Raw genomic sequence first — 2403 nt, forward strand, 5'->3', positions numbered from 1 at the left:
AACACTCTATAACTGCCAGCACGAGGAGAACCTTCCAGACGGGCAGACTGCGAGCACCAGCAAAGACACCACTGGAATTTGAACAAATCACAATCATATATTGTCTGACAAATCCTATAAGCTATGGGGTCTGGCGTCAAGACCTGACAAAGACTCCGCGAGAGGCAGTGGGAGTGCAGGAGAGCTACCAGCTGCCACCCCAGGGCCCCAGACCCAGACTGTGGAGCCGGAACTGCCACCCACGCCGACCCACCCGGCTTTCTCCTGGACCCCACCGCCTCCCCGGTGAGACCCGGGGTGATGTGCGAAACCAACGCGCTGGCCTGCCCAGCTTCTCTCCAGGACTGCACCATCTCTTCCACAGAACATGTCATTGACATTAAATACACCTGTCATTAAAAATGCTTTGCCATCAGCCCATTTAATCTCCACATTGGCAATCCAGTCTCAAACAACAACAACAGGAAAGGTAAAAAGAGAGAAGGAGAATGGAGGCAGAAAGAGATCAGGTGGAAAACAGAACTGAAAGTTAGGCCAAGGTTGTACATCTTCAAACTGCAGCTGACAAACTGGATCTAAACACGTGTGGCCTGTCGTGAAGTAGACTGGAGACTGGTATGGGCTAAAACTTACTGGTTATTATTCTTCTGTCATACAGCATGACCTTCCAGACTTCAGCCCTTGTTATTTAATGTCCTTGAACATTAGACTTGGTATCCCTACCAAAAATCATGACTTCTTCGAATAATAACTTTAATCCTGAATATCCTCATTAATCACATACATGTCTTTTGAAAATACATTATTTTTACACCTTGTTGCTCTCAATTTCAAAGCCATCTCACAGTCATGAGTTCCAAAGAATGACTTTATGTTACATAACATGAAAAAAAACACACTGAAAAGCTTTTGTTTTAAATGCTTCTTGTCAGCTTTTCAAAAGGTTCCATTATTCTTTGGGCTTTTAAGTGAAATTCAAGTACTACACAATGCTGTAACTGCCCTCGTTGATGAGCAGAGACTTGCCCTTAATTCAGAGCATCACAAATTACATGTCAGATCAAGAGCTGATGTACATTTTGATGTTAAGATCAGGCACGTTATAATTTTTAAAGCCAATTAGATCATGCAAAACCTTTATATAGCCTATCTGGATTTTATGCCCTTTCTATGTTATTTTATGAATTTATCATAATTAACATATGGTATTTGTTAAATATTACACAGGCCAAAAGCAGGATCTTTTCATGTGCAGTAAGTCTAAGTAACAGATGAAGTACAGCAAAGCCTCATATTTTATTTATTGCTGAATAGGAATGAATTTGTGTGCTGAACTGTAAATGATCAAATTAGGTAATTTCTAACACACCTCTGAACTCAAGTCACATAGAATGGCTTCCATTTTTTTTCAGAAGCAATGGCTGATCTTTACCTACAGACATTTTCTATTCCTCGCCTTCTGATTTTTGTGTACAATATGCAGCCCAGCAGTTCCACGCAGATGATAACAGATCATTTACAGCCTTCCCTCAAGTAACACTAATGGATTCAGCCCACTCAGCACAGATAGAACTGAAAATAAACTGGATCAACGGAGTAGAAAGAATGGGGTTCTATAATCAGATTATTTGACCCTAGGCATAACGGAGAGTCTACCTCTCTTTTAAACCAGACTAAATTTTGGTCACAATGCATCCAAGAAGTGAACTAAGCAAAAAGATACAGATAGTTTATTTAACAAGTTTAATGGAGAAAAAAAAAATAAATCTCTGATGAAGGACTTTTAAGGAGTCAAAAAGATTTATGCACTCTAATTCTATGATCATTCACGGGGAATTACATCCTCCACTTCTTCAGCTGCATCTGAAAAATTAGCACTATTGCAAGCAATTCCTTGATAGCTCAGACTTTCACTGTACCACACCAAAAGCAGTAGAAAGACCCTTCAGATTTCAAGTTCTGGTTATCTACAGCTCACTTAGCCACCTGTCAAATGCAAGGAAATGTGGCTTAAGTGCAAGTCCCTGCATACACAGTCTAACAACTTCTATTTCTCCCAACAGAAAATGGTGGTGTATGCATAACCTAGGTACATGTGCACTTTAAAAAGCCAGCTCACATAACACCACCGTTACTGTAATTTTGCTTATAACTGCTAAATGGAAATAATCGATCCAGTGCATTCTGTCCTATGAAGGCAACCACCCCCAGTAACCTCACTGGGTATTTTGCCTGAGAAGGACCTCTGGATACCACTGTTAGCAAACTCTGTAACTAAGTTTCCGTCACAAGGAATACCCTCAATCTCCTTTCGCTTTAAGAGGCCAACTTAAAGTGAAGTTGGTTTTGGTTCCCTCTCCCTCCCTTCAAACTCTGAAATATTTATATGAGATTTCTTTAAAA

This window comes from Cariama cristata, unplaced genomic scaffold (assembly GCF_000690535.1).
Source record: "Cariama cristata isolate BGI_N322 unplaced genomic scaffold, ASM69053v1 scaffold6399, whole genome shotgun sequence".
Lineage (NCBI taxonomy): Eukaryota > Metazoa > Chordata > Aves > Cariamiformes > Cariamidae > Cariama > Cariama cristata.